General features: G+C 45.2%; 1 protein-coding gene and 1 pseudogene across 2 annotated transcripts in view; both read right to left on the reverse strand.

The window, feature by feature from the left end:
- MAMDC2 (MAM domain containing 2) overlaps nt 1-22042 on the reverse strand; it is a 145434-nt gene that overhangs the window by 104540 nt on the left and 18852 nt on the right. The gene's annotated exons all lie outside the window — the stretch shown is intronic.
- On the reverse strand, nt 1676-3348 carry LOC123953331 (annotated as a pseudogene).

The following is a 22042-nucleotide window of genomic DNA, read 5'->3' on the forward strand; positions in this document are numbered from 1 at the left end:
TTTATTAAAAAGTTCCGATTGGCTGGTGGTGCTGTGTTAAGTGCCAAGAGTGAACCAGGTAGAGGAAATTGCTTCTTAAGCTTGCAGGTCTGAAAGAAAGGGAGCTGCCTCTGTTCAGTGAAAAATAACATGTATGACTGGCACTGTTCTCCAGCCGGCCCTCCAAGCAGGCTCTTCAGATAGAAAGCTGCAAGAACTCTGGACTTGCCTTTCAGACAAAGAGCAGCCCAGCCAGCCTCCAGTCTAAACTCTCAGATTTAAAGACAGAAAATATATGTAAAAAAAAAAAAAAAGGCCCCAATACTTTTTGAGATTAAAAGATAATAATACTCTAACTGAGAAACTACTAAGGCAAAAGAATAAAAAAAAAAAAAAACCCAGTAACATGAGATAAGAGAACATACTTCCCCCAACCTTTCTCCTGTGTGAATTATAGACTTAACTTCCATGAGAAAATTAAAGGAGAGTAAAGCTAGGTTTTGAAGAAAGCTATTCTCCCAGTTTTAACCTAATGAATTTCACATTCTGGAACAGTAGCAATTCTTTTTTTTTTTTTTTAAGACTTATTTATTTATTTGAGAGAGAGAGTGTGCACATGTACGCGCATGAGTAAGGGGAAGGGCGGGGGAGAGGGAGAGAATCTAAAACTGACTCCCCGCTAAGTGTGGAGCCTGACACAGGGCTCAATCCCAAGACCCAGAGATCATGACCTGAGCTGAAACAAGAGTCGGGGTGCTCAACTGACTGAGCGCCCCAGGCGCCCTCGAGTAACAATTCTAATTCATAGAGCTTTCTGTAGACAGCAGCCACCCACACTGTCTTATCCGAGCTTTGCAACAATCATTTCCTCTCCACGTGCTTTAGAGTTTAACACTTCATGGTCTGTATCCAGAAGCCAGATGGAAAGTCCTACAACCATTTATCTATGTCCTTGCATTTGCCCCGCCCGTTAGACTGAGCCACAACCACCTCGCAGACCTCACCAGAGCTGGGACAGTCTGTTACGTTCAGGCAGGATCCCTATTATTTTGCCTGGAAATGAGATCATCGCAAGCAGGAACAGGCAGCACAGGCGTAGCAGGCAATAGGCAAATATTAGGTGAATCAATTCCGGTCGCTCAGCCTACTTAGGTATTCCTAGGAGCAGGTGTCAGTCTCCAAGCTCCTCCAGGAAAAGATGACCTTTTGAAGGCTGTTTCTCTCAGCAGATCGGACCTGGGCCGGCTCATATGGTGACGATGAGGCCTCCAATTTGCCAGGTCTATCTGAGCGCTTCTACAGCCTCTGGGACAATAGCTAAAGTCTTGAAGGTCACCTGGAGACTTAGGAGGACTGAGGACTCGTAAGGAAGTTTCACTGTTTCTGAAACTTTTTTTTTTTTCCTCATTAAACTTTTTGTTTTAATGGGTCTCAAAATTCTGTGACAGATTTTTGGTCAAGTTGTTTCCATTAAAAAGTACTGATTTTAGGGGCGCCTGGGTGGCTCAGCGGGTTAAAGCCTCTGCATTCGGCTCAGGTCATGATCCCAGGATCCTGGGATCAAGCCCCACATCGGGCTCTCTGCTTGGCTGGGAGTCTGCTTCCTCCTCTCTCTCTCTCTCTGCCTGCCTCTCTGCCTACTTGTAATCTCTATCTGTCAAAAAAATAAATCTTTAAAAAAAAAAAAAGTACTGATTTTAAAAACTAATAACTTAAAACTGCCACACACACACAAAAAAACAAATGGTCCACAAAACATTCTCCTTTCCTTCTGAAGGTTTTACGATGCATTGTTATCATTAACCAGTCTTTTACTATTAAACTTAAATGGCCAATTGACAGAAACAGTTCTGAGACCGTTCTTCCACCACCGATTAAGACTGGGGTGGCAGGTATTGGGGATAATATTCATTTAGCCTTCTGAGCTTTCTGGGCAGACTTGGTGACCTTGCCAGCTCCAGCTGCCTTCTTGTCCACTGCTTTGATGACACCCACAGCAACCGTCTGTCTCATGTCATGAACAGCAAAACGGCCCAGAGGAGAATAGTCAGAGAAGCTCTCAACACACATAGGCTTGCCAGGAACCATATCAACAATGGCAGCCTCACCAGATTCAAGAACTTGGGACCATCTTCCAGCTTTTTCCCAGAACGACGATCTATCTTCTCCTTCAGCTCAGCAAACTTGCAAGGATGTGAGCTGTGTGACAGTCCAGCACAGGTGCATATCCAGCACTGATTTGGCCTGGATGGTTCAGGATAATCCCCTGAGCTGTGACGCCAGCTGCTTCCACGGGTGGGTCATTTTTACTGTCACCAGTCAGACTGCCACGACGAACATCTTTGGCAGATACGTTCTTGACATTGAAGCCCATGTTGTCCCCAGGAAGAGCCTCACTCAAAGCTTCATGGTGCATTTCAACAGACTTGACTTCAGTTGTAACATTGATTGGAGCAAAGGTGACCACCATGCCAGGCTTAAGAACACCAGTCTCCACTCGGCCCACAGGGACAGTACCAATACCACCAATTTTGTAGACATCCTGGAGAGGAAGATGCAAGGGCTTGTCAGTTGGACGAGTTGGTGGCAGAATGCAATCCAGGGCTTCAAGCAGTGTGGTTCCACGGGCATTCCCATCTTTACGGGTGACTTTCCATCCCTTGAACCAAGGCATGTTAGCACTTGGCTCCAGCATGCTGTCCCCATTCGAACCACAATCTGGCATAAATGCTGCTGTGTCGGGGTTGTAGCCAATTTTCTTAATGTAGATGCTGACTTCCTTAACGATCTCCTCGTATCTCTTCTGGCTGTAGGGTGGCTCAGTGGAATCCATTTTGTTAACACCAACAATCAGTTGTTTTACACCCAGTGTGTAAGCCAGAAGGGCATGCTCACGGATCTGCCCATTCTTGGAAATACCTGCTTCAAATTCACCAACACCAGCAGCAACAATCAGGACAGCACAGTCAGCCTGAGATGTGCCTGTAATCATGTTTTTGATAAAGTCTCTGTGTCCTGGAGCATCAATGATGGTCACATAATACTTGCTGGTCTCAAATTTCCACAGGGAGATATCAGTGGTGATACCACGTTCACGTTCAGCTTTCAGTTTATCCAAGACCCAGGCATACTTGAAGGAGCCTTTTCCCATCTCGGCAGCCTCCTTCTCGAATTTTTTGATAGTTCTTTTGTCGATCCCACCACATTTGTAGATCAGATGACCAGCAGTGGTAGACTTGCCCGAATCTACGTGTCCGATGACAACAATGTTGATATGAGTCTTTTCCTTCCCCATTCTGGTTTAGGTTGAGCGGTGGTTTTCACGACACCTGTGTTCTGGTGGCAAACCCGTTGCGAAAAAGCTGTTTCTGAAACTTTTAAATTAATCAATCTACTTATTTATTGGAGGGAGGGACAGAGGGAGAGGAAGAGAGAGAATCCTAAGCAGTCTCCACACCTAGAATGGAGCCCAAAGTAGGACTGGATCCACAGCCCAGAGATTGTGATCTGAGCCCAGATTGAGAGCTGGACACTTAACTGACTGAGCCACCCATGCACCCCATTTTTGAAGGTTTTAAAATTGTATCCAAACTATATTTTTATTGATTGATCTATGGAAATTTGTGTTGTGTGGCTACATACACAGAAATCATACTACACCATTGAATGATGAATGGGTGAAGAAGATGTGGTACACACACACACACACACACACACACACACACACAGGAATATTACTCAGCCAAAAAAAGGAATGAAATCTTGCCATTTGCAATGATGTGGATAGAGCTAGAGAGTATAATGCTAAGTGAAGTGAGTCATTCAGAGAAAGACAAATACCATAGGATTTCACGCACAGGTGGAATTTAAGAAACAAAACTGAAGAATATTGGGGGCTAGGGAAGAGAGGCAAACCAGGAAAAAGCCTCTTAACTATAGAGAACAAACTGAGGGTTACTGGAGGGGAGAGGGGTGGGAGGGTGAATTAAATGGGTGACGGGGATGAAGGATAGCATTTACTGTGATGAACACCTACTCAAAGTGATGAATCACTACTATTCTTTTTTTTTTTAAGATTTTATTTATTTATTTGACAGAGAGATCGCAAGCAGGCAGAGAGGCAGGCAGAGAGAGAGGAGGAAGCAGGCTCCCCGCGGAGCAGAGAGCCTGATGCGGGGCTCGATCTCAGGACCCTGAGACCATGACCTGAGCCGAAGGCAGCGGCTCAATCCACTGAGCCACCCAGGCACCCCGAATCACTACTATTCTTATACTGTATGTTAACTAACTGCAGTTTTTTTTAAGATTTTATTTAATATTTGACAGAGAGAGAGAGACAGAGAGAGAGAGGAAACATAAGCAGGGGGAGTGGAAGAGGGGAAGCAGGCTCTTGGCTGAGCAGGGAGCCCAATGCAGGGCTCAATCCCAGGACCCTGGGATCATGACCTGAGCTGAAGGCAGACACTTAACTACTGAGCCACCTAGGCACCCCAACTAACTGGAATTTATATAAAGACTTGAAAAAAATCATACTACAGATAAACTCACAATATGAAGATTTGGAGTTTTATTTCTATTGTTCTGAATATTCTTAGGTGCATATAGGAACCCAGCGGGACAACTACAAAAAATAAGGTATAACAGCTCATCCCATGCAAAGGGCAGGAAAGGACAGTCCCTCCCAGGTCATCAATCACAATGACACATAAAAAGCTAAAGTCAGCTTCTTCATTCACCAAGTTGACCATCCCCTCCTCTACAGAAAGGATCTTGTGGTTTTCCCTTGCTCTCAAGCCCAAGATAAACACCCTCAAGATCTGATTTAGCATCTATCACTAGAGCAAACCACATGACCTCATCTTCCTGGTCTCCTCCTACTCCTGAATCTTATGCCTGGCCAGTGCTTCTCCCTCTGAGTCATCCCTTTGCATCAAACAAACGTGAGAGTTCCTCTTCAGCAAGACTCCTGTAGAAAGTGGTACTTTTCAGCCCTATATAAACCCAAGTCCAGGCTCAACATTTATCAAGCACATACTTTCTGGCGGCATGATATGGAAGTACATAAAAAGACCTCCCTCCATGAGCTCACGGTCTCGTGCAGAACCACTATGGCAAAGGAAGGCGCAAGCATCGGGGTACCTCATCAAACCAGTGACTGCAACTCTCTCTCCATTCAACACCAAGTGAAACATCCTGTCATTTTTTTGTGTGCAACGTAAATACTCAAAAGAATTCTTTAAAATTAGGCATTTCGACCCTCTTAATCACAAAAAAGGAACTGTCTCGGAATTAAAAGCTTCCTGGCCATTTAGAAACTTCGCAATAGTTTCCATTCCTCGATTTTCAGTTTGGCCACAAGACACTGGGTAGGAAGAGCTGTTTGGCTGCCGAGTCACACAGATTGGTGAAGACACAGGGAACCTAGGAAACTGACCATGTAAACAAACAATCCTCCCAAACCCTCATGCGACCCGACAACTACCCCAGCAAGGCCTACCATTGTAGAGCAAGGCATATTCTCTTCCTTTTTTCTTAATAAAGGCCCTTAAAATATGCATTAAAAAAAAAGTTCATGTTAGGACTTTTTTAAAAAGTTACCTAATTAGGAAAAAAGTACCTAATTAAGAGTAACTTAAGAGACAGTGAAGGTCAACATTAAGCATATGATAAAAACAAAAAATACGTAAAAGCAACAATCTTTGTTTTTGTCTTTACATCTTAAAACAGAGGGAAAAACAACAGTGGTCAGCAATGGGGAAATGTTTAAAAAGATTATTGTCCACATTACGGACTGTTGGGCAATCCTTAAAAAGAATGACATAGGGGCGCCTGGGTGGCTCAGTGGGTTAAAGCCTCTGCCTTTGACTCAGGTCATGATCCCAGGGTCCTGGGATCGAGCCCCGCATCCGGCTCTCTGCTCAGCGGGGAGCCTGCTTCCCTTCCCCTCTCTCTGCCTGCCTCTCTGCCTATTTGTGATCTCTGTCAAATAAATAAATTAAATCTTAAAAAAAAAATTGAGGCTCAGAGAAGTTGAGCCCCTAGTTAAAAAAAAAAAAAAAGAATGACATAGGGGTGCCTGGGTGGCTCAGTGGGTCAAAGCCTCTGCCTTCGGCTCAGGTCATGATCTCAGGGTCCTGGGATCGAGCCCCACCTCAGGCTCTCTGCTCAGCGGGGAGCCTGCTTCCTCCTCTCTCTGCCTGCCTCTCTGCCTACTTGTGGTCTCTGTCTGTCAAATAAAGAAAATCTTTAAAAAAAAAAAGAATGACGTAGCTCTATAACGACTTGGAGTATGTATATATGTGCATATAAAGACATATCTGTGCTTTTATAAATTAAAAGACTTTATGTTTCTAGACACGTAGGGAATTGTGGGAAGTACACATGGCCCATGAACTGATCACATTGGATCCCGCAAGGAGAGGGGATAAGGAAGTGAGGAAGACTTAATCAGGAATTTATACATTTCTGTATGACATGAAGCGTCACAACAGCACGAATGTTAGGATCCTCTAACATAATCAATAGCTATTTAAAGCACAAACAGGAGACTAGGAAAGTATTCTCCATCCTACCAAATGCATGATAAATTTTAAATGTTTCAACACACACAAAGTAAGAATAATATTTAGCAGTAACACTCGTAATTGCACAACATCTAACCACCAAGAAGCTCTCTCTGCAGACAACCGTTCGTTGGTTTTAATCTACTGCAGCTGCACCCATTCCCACTCAGCCAGATAAAGTGCAGGTGTGTTTTGCTTGTGTCGGGGGAGGTTGAAGCCACACCTGTCTGAGGCCTCTCCAAGGTCCTGCATGGGCTGCGGAACAGAGGGAAGGCCTCTGACTCTCACCCCACAATGCATTCACATGATCATGCCCGGGCACTGGGTTGCAAAGGGCAGATGTCCTATGACATCTGAGCATAAACAAGTGGCCATTTTCCTGTCAAAATCCCCCAAAGTGGCCATTAAGTGTGCAGCGTAGGAGCAATTAGTCAAGTGCTCACAAACAACATGCAGAGGCTGACCAGAGAACAAAACCCCTTGGCTTTGATTCACCACCTCCCAGCAGACCACCCACACTGCGTGCTCAAGGACCACGTGCGCTCGTCAACGGAACAAGAAGATCTGAAACGCTGGGGCTGTTCAGATTCATGGCGCTTTGCTGCGTGGCTTGCTCAGTCGGAGAGGAGTTGAAGTCGTTCTCACAGCAGCTTGTATGTTGGCAACTTGCTCCCTGAATGAGCCCTTCGGAGAGCTTCTGTGTCCCAGTGCACAACTCATCTTAGATACATGAGTCGTACACAACAGCCTATGCTAAGGGGGTTCACTCTCTCAAGAGCTGGGCTGACAGTGGAGGGTGAGTGGGCTAATAGTCAGCAGTCTCCAGCTTTCCAGGGCTTCTCCTTGCGGGGTCCAAGACACCATGATTTATTACCAATGGGCATGCATCAGAAGCCAAGAGATGGTGACCCGGCTCCTGGTCTTGACTACAGAGCACACCAGTTAAGTGCAGGCTGGAGTGAAGACTAATTCTGGAAGGTGGTCCCCTCTGTGCTATCTTGGAGGTCTTGGGATTCCCAGAGGGACAGTTTTAGGGGTAAAAAATCAGCTGGAGCTTAAGACCTGACTCAGCCTGCTTTTGGTCTGGGCCACTCAACCTCCCACTCCCCAAGGAGTCAGAATTCCTAAGGAAAGGAGGACCAGATCCATCTCCTACAAATTCTGGAACTGTCTATCCTAAGCCTAGAGATAGGAGTGTCTGAGGGTTGGAGATAGGAATTTTTGTTGGTGGGATGCAGTGAGTTGTGTGATGGGAAGCTCAACTATATTTTGTTTCTTAAACAACAGCATGAAAAATATTAGGTAGTAGGTGATCTGAAAAATACCACTGAAAGGACAAAGTGAACACATGAACACTCTGAAGGGACAAACGGGAAGTAGGAGAGGGTTATGAGGCTGATTGAGGGTTAGCAAGATACACAGGTTGAATGGTGTCTGCTCCTACAAAGCCGCCTTGGGTATTTATACTGTACACAAGGCTATTTTACAACATTAAATTATCCCCTAATTGTCACAATCCCACAAAGTATGCACTATAGCCAAGTAATTCTTTTCTGTTTTCTGGTTAAAAAAAAAAAAAAAAGCAATAATGTGTAGCGTTGAGTCATCTGTGAGTTAAGTCAAGGCTTTGAAATTAATGGACTGATTTTGAGTTTAAAGAAATACGCACAAATGCAGGTTTCTCGCTTGTGAATATCAGCTGTGATGTGAGTTCACAACTTTTGCTGTTCAGTCAGTACTTCCACACTATCCTGCCTCTCCAGGGACTGGATCCCTGGTTTGGTTCTTGCAAATGGACCAACAGAGTCGAAGAACAGCTTGACACAGGCATCTCCAGCTCATGGAACCTCGTAAGGAAGTCTGGGTGGCCCACACCTCTCACAGTACCCAAAGGGGAGGCCTGGGTCCATTTTATCTGTCGTATAAGACGGACCTTTAAACCACACAGCACTAACATGACATTAACGCCATCTTCATTTGACATAAAGACAGAGTTCAGAAATTAGAATTCCTGACTTCCACTCCAAGTGTGGGGCTGAGCAGTCCAAATGGAAGCTGACAGCCATTCAAACGTGACTACTTAAATTTAAGCCACTTGAAGCAAAATACATTAAAAACTTAGCTCCTCAGTCACACTAGCTACATTTCAACTGCTAAATAGCCAGGCTGGCCAGTGGCCATTGGGGAGCATTATGCACCATTTCTATCATCACAGAAAGTTCTGTGGGACATCGCTGGTCCAAGTTAACTCTGGATACAGGCTTGGGCCTTGGTGATGAGAATCATCTAGCAAGTGAGAGCAGTTAAAGCGCCAAGATGAGGCCCGAGGGGGAGGAGAAGAACTTTACCTCTTCCTGTCCATCCACTACCCCTTTATTCATCGACACAATCCATTTACACCTCTTCGATCTTATATAAAAGGTCACGGAAATGCAGCTTCAAGCCCTCCCCACGCCACATTCTGGAACCATTACTGACCAAGACAAAGCCCGGAATAAATTAATCGAGGGCCAGACCACAGGAAGCAATGGAATTTTTATTGTGCTAACGGACTATTATTTAATCTATTTTCTGATGCTGTAGTATTTTTTCATCCTTTTTTTTTAACTAAAGAAAAAAAATTGACCTGGGATTTGGGTTTCTCTCCTCCTAACTCATGAAGAATTCCAAGGTCTGCCTTCCTGGGGTTTCACAGCCATATACGATAATCTCCAAGGGAACAGTCCGTACTGCTTTTGCTCTAAAAAGCTGCCTTGCTAACTCTGAGCCTTGACACCTAGTTTAATGTGAAAGGCTGACGGAACTATTTTTAGAGAACGATCTGTTTCTGAAACTCCCTCATGTTTCCACTCAAGAGTGTAAGCATTCCCTTAGGTACGAAAGAAAGCATCCTACCAGCAGCGGGCCATCCAAATTCAGGAAGAGAGAGGCATCACACAGAGCTGGAGGAAGGGCACCAATCATCAAATGCACTTAAAAAATAAATACATAAAGTTCAACCCCCAAATCCAGCCCACGGCCGAGGCGGCAGGCTTTTCAACTGGAAATACTGAGAAAAGGAAAGCATCCCACAATCATGCTACATTCAAGAGCTATGTTTACTGTTTCAAAAGATCTATAATAAGGGTGTTATTCTTTGCCATAGACTTGGGGAACAGGACCCAAAGCCTAGGGCGCAGGGGCTCTAAGTACCCCCATTAATTATGAAGAGAGCTGTCGGGGAGTCTGCAACAACCCAGGGCGTGTGGAGAAGGGCCAGAGCTGACTTCACCAGCCCCTCCCTCCAGGCCAGCCCTGGGAGTTCAGGGGAACACGCTATTCCTAGGGAGAGGCAATTCTCACGGCTGCCTCCACTATGCACATGGTTGGCACCCCGCTTTCTTCACCTCCCAACATGTCGTGGGGATGTCTCTGCATGAGTACTCAGTGATCTTCCTCGTTCTTGGACGTGCTGCACTGCGTGGATGGGCTTGGCCGGCTCTCCACAGCTGGATGCCTGGGCGGCTTCCGACAGTTGCTACCATTGACAATGCCGCTGTCTATCATTTGGGATGGGCGCCGTTTCACGCACGTGTAGGTCAATCTGCAGGGTAAATTTCTGGAAGTGGGACTGCTGTGTCACGGGGCCAATGCACCTGTAATCTTGACAGATACTGTCAAATGCCTTATTCACTGGGATGTAAACTTTTGCCTTCCCGCCACCAGTGTGTTATGAGGAGTACCTACTTCCTTGCAACTTCTCACACAACACTCGTCTCCGGAAGTTAATGGTACCCTGAAACGTCTGAGCAACATTTCTTAAAGTTCCTAAGACTCACCTAAAGGAATTTGTTGAAAGCAAAGATTCTTGGGATCCTCCGGCCGCTATCCTGACTCAGTGGGCTGGCACAGGGGCTGAGCCCCAGGCAGGGATCCTGCACTCCCAATCCAGATGGCCCGAGTTGGGGTCCTGACTTCATTTGTGTTCTGGGCCAAGTGACTTTGCATCTGTGTGCTGCTCTCTTACCCATCAACTGGGCTAATACTACTACTGTTTTTAGGATTAAATGAGCTAAAAGTTGTGAACGCTTTCAATAACGTTTGATGCCTAGTAATTGTTTTAAAAGTGTTATCATATATGGTAGAAACTGCCAGCTATCTACCCCGATATCCATTGTCCCCATCTTCCTTGGTAACAGAACTCCCAACATGACGCTGGGCACAGTCACCCGGAACACAGATTCTTGCGGCTGTCTGTGGCTGGCCAGGGAGACGCAACAGGACTGACTACATCATTTCTAGGGTTAGGTGCAAAATGAAAATGCAGAGCTTCTTGTTGAAAAAGCAGGAAAAAGGAGCTATTAGAGGTATTATATATATAGCTTTTTCATTTCTTCCAGGATTTCTCTCTTGACCTGTTATAATGATTTCTATCTGCTGTTTGCTGTTGCTCCCTCGGGCACACAGATACTCGTGAGGGAGTGACAACAAGCACAAGGAGGCCAGCCCGGGGGGGCTGCTGAGCTCCCCCTTCTGCCGAATGTCAGATCTGTGTGCAGGGCCCCTCTGGTGGGGGCTGGGAAGTCAAGCCAGGCATCTCCTCTTTCCAGAGTCCCACTGCCCCGCCCCACTGGAGATGGATCAGTCCCAGATGTATGGCAACCTCCATAAGCCGGGACACGGGCGTCTATATTGAAGGCAAGGGAGTTGCTGGCCCCAGCTGAGCTGCCTGTTTTGTGTGTTGGGACACTGGCAGCTCAGGGTGGGGACCCCCGTTAGCATGCCCTGACACCGGCTCTCCCAGAGGAGAGAGGAGAGAGAGGGGCCAGCCGTGGATACCTAGTCCCAAGGAGAGAACAGGAGCCAGGGGGTGGGACCCCTACAGGGGTTAGGGCTTCCAGGCCCAGCACATTCTCCATGTTCCATTAAACTTCGCTTACAGAACACAAATTCAAACAGGAATTCATGAAGAATTTCTATATGGCGACTACAGAGCCCTAAACCGAGCAAAAGGTCGCGTGTATGTGTATGGGTGGCATGTTCACGGAGCCAATCCTGCACACATGGTAAGCTGTTCGAGCAACTTCTGGGAGACACACGTGAACGTTTTCTTTTCCTTACGTTGTCCTGCTCAAAACGCACTTACAATGGCTGGTACATGTGCCACTGAGACCCCGAGGATAAGGGCCATACCCAGGGACGCCAGAGTGAACAGGAAGGACACGGGATCCCAAACAACAGCCTTCGATGTCAAGCTGGCCGGGCCAGGGTTCTTACCCTGGGGCACGGGGATGGCTTCCAAAGTTCATGACTGCAGTCGAACCATTGCATGTCTGAAATATTTTGCTAGGAGAGCCTTCACGCGTTCACCAGATTTTTAAAGGGGCCCGCCACCCTCAGAGTTTGAGGAGTGAGCTCTGAGCGACGGCAGACAGAGTTCTCTCTAGTGGTTTACACGTAATAACAGGCATGCCCGGGGCAAGAGAAGGTGGAGAAGTGTGCGACACGGGTAAGACACCAACAAGACGTGAGTGGGGCACGGGATTGTGCCTGGCTGGGACAGGGAGTCTGACCCCCTCACTTCCAGCACTGCTCACGAGATGAGACTCACGGTTTATACCAGAAATATAAAGGACGTATTCTTGGTCAGGATTTGAAAGCTGCTAGGACTCTGTATATAATTTATTATTTGAAAGCTGCTGCATACAGTCTATAAATCACTACAAAGCAGAGGTTCTTTTCCAACTAGTCTTCTCAGTGTCCTTGGCCAAAGGCCAGCATTCAGGAACCCCCTCAGTACCTTCAGGAAGGTGTCTGCGTGCTGCCATGTGGACTGGCCAGTCAGCATCTGGACAAGACAAAGTCAGTTATCTGCGGCCGCAGGAACTTTCTGTTGCCTGGATGGAACTCTTCCCTGTGAGAGGAATCAGCCCTCTCACATCCGCTCTTGGTTTTAGTTTGGGTTTAGACCAGCTGGAACACTTTTTACAAATATGCAGGGCTCCTCAGGTACAAGATGTACAAGTACCACAAAACGAAACAAACTTGGCTGGTTAGAAGTCAAAGCCTTCTCTCTTTTGAACCATATTTTTACGGTTACTTAAGCTTGGAAAGGTGAAGTTCACCCTTTTCTTTTTTTTAAAGATTTATCTATTAGAGAGTGTACTTGAGAGAGTGGGGAGAGGGGCAGAGGGAGAGGGAGAGAATCCCAAGCAGACTCAATGCTGAGCAGAGAGCCTGGTGTGGGGTTCCATCCCAGGACCCCAAGATCAGGACCTGAGTCAAAATCAAGAGTCGGACACTTAAGCAACTGAGCCACCCAGGGGCTCTACAAGCTTCACTCTTTTGCAGACAATGTTTTCATTTCCTTACACAAATCTCCATTGCATATTAAATAGAAGTAATAAAAAACACGTTTTCATCTCTCCTCTTGAAATGTACCTCTCCGACCTTTAATTTTTGGTGGACTCTTTTATCTCTGGCTTTTCTTTTTTTAATACGGCAGAGAGGGAGATGAATATCTATTGATCTTCCAGTATTTCAAAGGTTTGGGAATGCAAGTTTTTGGAGAGACGATACAGTCTACTGGTCAAGAACCCAGATGGTCTAGATTCAAATCCAATTCATTATAATCTAAGCAAGTTTCTCAACTCCTTCACGCAATCTCCTCACCTGTAAAGTGGGGGTAATAATAGCACCAGCATCCAGCTCACAGATTTCTTGGGAGGATTAAATGAATTATGGCTGGCATGTAGAAAATGCTTGGTAAGTGTGAAGCTACCTCTATTATTCTAGCATACACGGTGTTGTAATTCTAAAATCAAGAAAACTTAGAGTATACTCTGGAAGGGACTAGAATTCAGGGTCAGGTACTTACTTATCCCGAGGAAAGGTTGCGGGAGCTCAACTAGAAGCAGACATTTACTCCTTGGGAACTCGGGCTCCAGGAAAACTAGTCACACAGTGATGGCACCAGTGTAACTGGGAATCAAATTTCTTTGAGACTGGTTTTATATGGGGACAGTGCTGCTGGGCAGAAAAACTTGATATTTGGTTTTATTGAAAAAAAGTAAAATGAAATAAAATCAACATCTAGTTGAGGTCAGCATTTTCCACTCTCCCCAACCTGCCCTAACACTAAATGCTTCCTAAAAATAAATGATTGTTAAATTATTATTATTACCAGTCACAAAACTGGTGGCACCTACCTAATATTAGGGCAGCCAAGTTTAATAAACACCATGAGGTTTTAATCCTGAACGGTTCCTAAAATAGTCGAAATGAGGGCTCTTTTAAATATTCCACATTTATTTTGTGCTATTCAGCCTCCCAGCATAGTTTACCTCTTTCATATTGCCTAAGCTCACTTTGGAATGTATTCCCGGGGACTTTTCAGTAAACTGAAGAGAGACAGAGATCTCAGTTCAGTCTCTTGATTTTTCTTTTTTTTCTTTTAAGGTCTATTTATTTATTTGAGAGAGAGCATGTCCATGCAGTCAGGAGCAGGGAGAATCTTAAACCAACTCCCTGCTGAGCACGGGTCTTGACGGGGCTCAATCCCAGGACCCTGAGATCATAACCTGAGCTGAATTCAAGACTCAGATGCTTAACCTACTGAGCCAGCCAGGCACCCCTCCTTTCTTCATCAGTTTATAAGCAATCTTCTCCAAGCCCAGGTGCTCTGCTCTGGTCCTCCTGCCTCTTGATTCTCTCCAGGCTTTAGCACCTCCGCAAACGCAAATGCTTTCAACCAGCCCTAACGCAATAGACTATCCAACAATCGCAGGATACCTATTTTATCTTTGGCTTTGTCTTAGTCAGTAAGAATAAAAACAATAATATCTTCAGTGTGTGCAGAATATTAAGGTTTACAAAATGTTTTACATTTCCACTGTCTCCATTGACCTCACAATAATCCTGGGAGATAGGAAGGGCAGAGGACAATTCAGCTCAGAGCAATTAAATAAGCGGGCATTTTGATCACATGAAAAAGAACATTTTCACCAAAAACTCTAGACTTATGACTCACGTTAGGTTCCTCAGCTAATTATTTCTACTTGAATGGAAAAGAAAATTAGAGTAGCCTCCTAATTCTGGAACCCCTGGGATGTGGCGTGGCCCCCGTCGGGGAATTTTCTGGTTCATGAAGATACACGATGACATCTAAGATCAATCAAGCACCGATTTCAAGTTCTCCTTTGTCTCAGAGTCGGTCTCCTTTACGAGGAAAAATGGGTCAAAGTGTTCAGTAAAACATACCCTATTAGCCCTACATAACCCAAGTTAACTCTGTCAAAACTACAGCCAATAAGGGGCTCCCACGCTGGTAGACCAGTGACCCGATCGATCTTTCTTTAAATTTAAATTGAACTTAATTAATATTTAGTGTATTCTTTGTTTCAGAGATAGACTTTAGTGCATATAACACCCAGTGCTCATTCCGTCAAGCGCTCTCCTTTCTGCCCATCACTCAGATAGACAACCCATGTCCCCACGCTCAGTGATCTCCTCCGACCTTCTGAGAAGTACTGTTTATTGAGGGATTCCACTAGGTTCCTTTTGATTTCCTGTAGTTTATAGCGTTCTGTATTTGGGATGTTTGGTGTTAAAGGTTAATAGGAATGCCCATTGATAGTCACATATTTAATTGGTCAAGGTTTTTTGAATGCCTTGCTAATAGCAACTCTATTTATTGAAATATTTTTTCATTGACATGATATATTACATCTCAGGATATTAACCATAAAAAGTGGGGAGAGGGACAACAGAGTGTCAAGTAATAGTCTGAGGTTTGAATATAATTTACTACTCAAGTTCTGGGCCAGAAGACCACATTGTATTTTGAAAAATATTGCTATGAGATTTTCTTGTTTCTCAAATCAGTCAGATGCTCAGTCAATAGGAAGTTACAGAGCATCTATGACATGACCAGTCCTATATTTCCAGTGACTCAAGTCCTGGATATTGCTCAACACTCTCACTTTTTGTACTACACTAGCAATGTGTGGGGGTTTTTAGAGCTGAAGGCTCAAACTCCCTCCTCTTACCTTACTTACTACAAAGGTAAAATAATTAAAAATAAGAGAGAAAAACTCCACTCTCAAAAAAAAAAAAAAAAAAACAAAGGGAGGCAACTCCTCAAATTGATGATAGTGACTGGGTCACACTTTCTATTTTTAGCAATCCATAAGCCCATATGGATTTAGTCTTTCTTCTCTTTCTTCCATGTGCCCATAGTGGGAAAGAAGGCCCAGGCCAAGGCTTCCACAGAATGAGACTTGACGTTACTTTCTTTCATCCCAAGAAGCAGCCAGCCCCATGACTGCTTTGGACGTGTACGTTTCTCAGGAACCCCAAGAAACTGAGGGGTCACGGGTCAAGAAAGGATCTGGGTTTTGGTGGATCTCCCAAATGGAATTCCTTTCTCTAGGAATACATAATGAAAACACAAACTACAGCAGCCCTCACTCGCCCTACAATTCTTTCCAAAGTTCAGCTCCCCCACCATTGAATCTACCTCCCTCGGGGACGGGTACCAGAGCTGTCAGACAAGGCTTCCAAAAGACACATTAAGAATGCTGTTCTTTGTTGAGGGAAATGTTAAGAGGGATAAATTACTTTTTGGCCAGACCATGCTGACATGAAAATGATGACCTAGGAAACAAGGGGAGAACCACCAAAAAACCAAATGTTTTTGGCTGAAATTCCACTCCAACTTTTCCTGTAATCCTTCAGGAACAAAAAGTTCCAGAAAGCAAAGCAGTTCCCTCCCAGGTGCCACGGTGTGGATTGGCATTAATGCTAAATGTGTTCATCTTCAAAAAGTTCCCCATCTCCAGAGCTGGAAACCTTCACACTTTTCTCCCTTGAAGCACAGCTTTGGGTATATTTTTAGCCTCTGCTGGCCACTCTGGAACAAAGTAGCTTTGACTTTTAAAACTTGTCAGGCATCCTATTCTAAACAAATTACCAGAAGGCTGCGTAAATTCACAATTTGCTTTCGACCTCGTCATCGATGAGATGTTTACAAAGACAAGCCCTGGCTATTTGACCCACAAGAACATTGAGGATCCTTGGGCTTATGTTAGCATACATTAGCCAAGCTACACAAGAAAGTTGTGCTATGACTGGAAAAACGTTAAAAAATGCCTGTGGGTATGATACATGTGATTACTTTCAGTAATGATATGGGTCTTTACCTTGACCAATAAAATAACAACTGCAGTAACGGGGGAAGAAAAAACACACATGCGCAGAGGAGCAACAAGAATACAGATTCTTTCAGTGTGGGAATGAAATGCCAGGCAGGAGATGGAATATCTGCGGAAAAAGAGAAAAGCAATATCCAGGAGACCCAAAACCAAAGGCTGAATCTAGGGTTTACTTCAGCTTATCTTTCCTTCTCTGTCACACACAGTCTTTCTGTCATGCCCTGTCCCCTCCAAGCAATCACCAGATCCTATTCTGTCTGTAGGTGTCTCTAGAAGGCTCCCTCTGCCTCCTGGTTCCACTGGCTCTTCCAAATTACTTCCTGAGCAGATGAAGGCTAGAGCCCCAGCATGGTCCCGAGCATCTTTGGTTCAGATATGAAATTTTGCCCTACCCCTTCCCCTGCTCTGTATTGCAGAGGGCTGCTTTTCCCAAGTGGGGCTGAGCCAAAGGCAGGCACAGGAGGCAGGAGGCAGGAGAGGGGTCCTTCCCTGCCTTCCCTGATGTCATCTGTGTAGCTCCAGCATGCCCCCTGGTTCCCTGGCCCCCTGACCCTAGGGCAGTTCAGGCTTTTGCCAGTGACCTTAACACCTAGGCTCCAACAAGACCTCTTCTCTTTATCCCTCCAGCCAAGGGGAGCAGCACATTCCTGGGCTGCCTCGATGTACCCACTCTAGCTTAGTTCTTCACCATCTACGTAACCTACACCTATTCCCCACCAAGTCCCTCTGTTGGAAAGACCCGAACTTGTGTTTTCTTGGTTGAATATTGATGCACACAGACCACTAAAACGGGACTCCACATTATCTCACTGCTGGCCCCTCTGCTGGATCCTGAATGTTGACAAGGGATTAATTTTCCTAGAGTAGATCTGCACTTGCCCCCTCTTTCCTGACAAACTTCCCTGCTTTCCATTGCCCATCCAATGCCCTGTCCAACTTTAGGCATTCAAAGTCTAACTTCACGGTTTTTGACAAATCTTTGTTTAACAACTGCACTATTATTTATTTTTTCTTCATGTACTTAATTTGACACACTTTTAAAAATGCAGCAGCATGTTAAGTAAACATGTCCATGATCAAGGTTCTAATATGCTAAATACCAATTTTTTCAATACAGATTAAATTTAACATTTGACTTAAAAAAATTGATGATCAGTGTAAAGCCCCAAATGGCTTTTCACCTTTATCATCTCAGCCTTTCACCTCTTAGATCCATGGGAATGCAGCCATCCACAAAGTGTGCGCTCTTGAATGACAGGGTTTGAGTTCAACCCCTGCCTCAGCCACTGACGAGCTGGGTGACTTTGGGCAACTGACTCACCCTGTCTGCATCCCGCTTTGCTCACCCGTACAGTGACATCGATAGCCTCTCTCCCATATGGTCATTATGCTAATCATCTGAAGAAATGCACCGAGTGTCTTTCAGCACAGTGCTTGGTATGCAGTAAGCACTCAGGAAGTGTTGATTATGGTCATTCTTAAACATTGACCTTTGCTCCAGTGACACCGGACACTCTCACGGGAACAAACTGGCCCAAACCTACGTGTGTGCCTTTGTCTTGCACCTGCCTTGCCTCACCGAACTTGCAGATTCCTACTCATCGACTGTCGCAAATTACAAATTCTGCTTCTTTAAGAAACCTCCTCTACTGCCCTCTTTTCCCAAATGAAACTCCTTTATTCTTTGGATTTCATAAAACCTCTGTACCTCTCCTATTACAAACCTCACATTCTGTCCTGGGATTTGGATATTTGCCTCCTGCCCCCTATTGGCTTGTAATCTTCTGAGAGACGGGATCCTGTCTCCATCACGGCTGAGTCCTACCCGGCCCATCTCCTGCCTCCCCACAGCAGAGATGCACAATAAATCCAGCTTTGCTTGTCCCCTGGCTGCAATGCCTTGGAATACAGGCTGCCCCAGATGCAGAGTCATTATTGTGCCTTTCAGGAAATAGGATACATGTCTTGACTATTCATAAAACACACCTTTGCCTGATTCACAAGTTAAATAAAATAAATATTTTCCTTACTTTTATAGTCTCATACTTTTTAGGATAATTATTTATTTATTTGAGAGAGAGAGCACAAGCATGCATGATGGGAGGGTGGAGAGAGGCAGAGGGAGAGAGGAAATCTCAAGCAGACTCCTGCCTGAGTGTGGAGCCCAGCTCAAGGCTCGATCTCAGGACGCTGAGATCCTGACCTGAACAGCAATCAAGAGTCCGATGCTTAACCAGCTGAGCCACCCAGGTGGCCCTATAGTCTCTCATACTTTTAAGACTGCAAACTGGCAGGCTGAACTTGGCTCCTGATTCTCTTCATAAGTCTTTTCACAGCTCACAGTTGCATGGGCTTTACGGTTTATAATGTGTATCCACTCAGAACAGCTCACGTGAAACTTCTCAGTGTTCTTTATGGGAATTTTCCTCATTTTAAAGATGTTTAAAATAAGATTTGGTATAAAGATCTGGTCTAAGACCACATGTGTCTCCTCCGCACTGGCAGATCATGGATGGGGCTGTGGTAGGTTGAGGCCTGGTCCCGTGATCTGGCTTCCTGGGGGGCGCTGTTGCTCTGGTGACAGCATGCTGGCGAGCCCCATGGCCAGGCAGGCCTGTGACAGCCACAGAGAGGGTCTCAGGAGGAGTCCTCCTCAAAACCCATGTGATTTTCTTAAGTTACACAAAAGAGCCGCATCTCCTACTTGACTTTCCCATGTTCATCACCAAACTAAAAGATCCTCTCTCTTTTTTTTCTTTATAGTAAGTGGGGTTTTTTTTTCTTCAGATGTACAACACAGCAAATTGACAAGTTCATACATTATGATCGTCTGCCCCATTACAACACAGTTACACCTCACCAACTCTATTCCTTCTCTGCCTTTTATTCCTGTGACTTACTCATTCCCAAACTGGGGGCCTGTGTCTCCTGCTCCCCTTCCCCCATTGTGCCCAACCCTCCAGCTCCCTCCCCTCTGGAAACCACCAGTTTGTTCTCTGTATTTACAGCTCTGACTCTGCGCTTAGTTCATTCAGATTTTTAGATTCCATTTATGAGTGGAGTCATACAATATACGTCTTTCTTCATCTGACTTATTTCACTTAACATAATACTCTCTAGGTCCATCCACATTGTCTCAAAGGCACCATCTCATCCTTTTTCATAGCTGTGTAATATTCCATTGTGTGTATATGTATGTGCTCGTATCACATTTTCCTTACTCATTCGTCTACTGCTGCAAAGGATCTTATCTTTAGATGATAAACTCATGTAAAGACCATGAGGGTCAGCCAGTGACTGGCCCTGAGGGTCACCTGAGCACCTGTCAGATCAAACACCTCTGAATTTCCTACTCGTTACTCAATGTACAGTTTTTGCCTCGGTGTGCTCTAAGCTCGCTGAGGCTTGGGGCATGGGCAACTTCGTTCTGAAGCGTGTAAAGCAAAGAGGTTTCATTGCATGGCCATGGCAGTGAGGGTCAGCCGCTGCCCAGATGCCTGCTGGACATTGGATCTGAGCACACAGGAGAGAACCACAGTGGTGTCTGTGCTGCAGATGCAGGACATGGAAAGTTTTTCACACCTTCCTCAATAGTGTCTTCTGCAAATCGTAAAACATGACCTAAATGATGATGCTGATTCCATTTTACAGGTATAATCTCAGATCAGCAGCAGTCTTGGAGGCAGAATTCCTTTACTTCACGCTGTTTGGGATCACACTCCTGATCTTCAGTTGGGAGCTCTTGGGGAGGAGAGGATGAATTAGATGTACCATAAAGCCTAAATATGATGTAATTCAAAGACTCTTGGATTCTAGCCTGCCTCTGCTAATTTACTGTTCCAGGTTTCTGTTTCTTTATCTATAAAATAGAGGGATAACTAAGATCCCTCTATCTGGGCCATTCTGTGTTTCCAAATATTTCAAAAGCAACAGGCAAAAGAAAAGTTGGGGGGGGGCAATAAACACAAGCGAAGAAACAGACTCTGCTTTGTCGTTCAGTGAAACAGAGGACACTAACAACTTTGGTCAATCCTATGCCAGAGAATGTCCCCATTTCCAGTCTGCTCAGCAGTAGAAGGAGATCAGTATATCTCTCTGTCCTCCAAGACATAAAAATTCACAAATGACTTCACAGAGAGGTCATGAAACTTCACTATCTTGGCCAAAGGGAAACTGCTCAAAACTGCTATTCTCAGTTCTACGTGATCGGCCCTTGCCAAAGTCACCAAAAACCTTCAAGTTGGCAAATTCAGTGATTCCTCTTTGTCTTTGAGTTCTCAGCTACATTCAACACGATTGGACACTCCTGCCTGGAGACATTCTCCTCCTTTGGCTTTTACGGATCCCTTTGTCTTGACTTGCCTTCTACCTACCTGCCCACCTCTTCTCAGTCCTCCTGGTTGACTTCCTAACATCCATTCTCACTACAAATTTATTCCCCACAAAGCAGCAAAGTGATCCTCTTGAAATAGAATTCATACTTAAATCCCTTCAATGGCTGCCCATTTCAACTAGATTAAAATCTACATTCTTCACCATGGCCTGAATGTCTCTCCAGGGTCTGGCCCTACCTACCTCTTTTTTTTTTTTTTTAAGATTTTATTTATTTACTTGAGAGAGAGAGAGTGGCAGAGAGAGAGAGAGCATGAGAGGGGAGTGGGAGAAGGAGAAGCAGGCTCCCCGCTGAGCAGGGAGCCCGAATCAGGGCTCAATCCTAGAACCCTGGGATCATGACCTGAGCTGAAGGCAGTTGCTTAACCAACTGAGCCACCCAGGCACCTCCCTGACTACCTTTTGACCTCTCATCTCGGTTCCCTGTGCCCTGGCCATACTGGCCTTTTTGGTGTCCTTTCACCTCATGCAGCTCACCCTACCTCAGGGCCTTTGCACTGCAGACCATCCCCCGGTATACTGCCCACCCTCCCTCATTGGTGCATGCCTGCTCTTCCTCCTTGTTCTATTCTCAGTCCAATGCCACCCCTCCAGAAAACCTCTCCTAACCATTCACTGCAACACACGGTTCTATCCCTCCAGCTTTCCTATCATCCTTTCATTTTATTCATAATATACCCGAATTGACTTGACTTCTTTATGTGCCTGTCACCAAATTCCCCACACCAAATTATAAACTTTACAAAAGCAGGGTGATGCCTGGCTTCTAGATTCCCAGAATCAAAGCACTAGCCCTTCTCCATTTGGAAGTCAGAGTGACATTTACATAACAAAATTTGTATCAACTTATTACTTGCTCAAAGCCTCCAGGGGCTTCGCATGGCCTGACCTTGGCTGATGCGGTCTGGCCCCCAGGGG

The sequence above is a fragment of the Meles meles genome, chromosome 11, assembly GCF_922984935.1.
Source record: "Meles meles chromosome 11, mMelMel3.1 paternal haplotype, whole genome shotgun sequence".
In the NCBI taxonomy this organism is placed as follows: domain Eukaryota; kingdom Metazoa; phylum Chordata; class Mammalia; order Carnivora; family Mustelidae; genus Meles; species Meles meles.